Source organism: Triticum aestivum, chromosome 1D, assembly GCF_018294505.1.
Source record: "Triticum aestivum cultivar Chinese Spring chromosome 1D, IWGSC CS RefSeq v2.1, whole genome shotgun sequence".
Taxonomy (NCBI): Eukaryota; Viridiplantae; Streptophyta; class Magnoliopsida; order Poales; family Poaceae; genus Triticum; species Triticum aestivum.
Genome location: NC_057796.1, coordinates 481,367,698 through 481,368,011, shown reverse-complemented (window position 1 = coordinate 481,368,011; position 314 = coordinate 481,367,698).

Below are 314 nucleotides of genomic sequence, written 5' to 3'. Positions count from 1 at the left end.
GTGATACGGATGGCCACAAAACGGCTGGAGAATTTGATGGATCCACTCGAATTACTCAACAACAGGGGAATTTCATAGTTATTGAAGATAAATCGGAAGGACGGAGACCCCGTCTTGCATTACGATATCTAGGGTTCTATCTAGCTAATGGAATATTCGATATTACAACTTGCCTGACTCACGCCTCCGCGGTTGCTTTAAGCTACAGTCCAGCTCACTGCGGTAATACGATAAACAGTGTTTAACGGTTACAAAACAGTAACTGGGGTTTTAAACCTAGGTGAAGCGGCGAGGAGTCCATCTGAGCCGTTGAA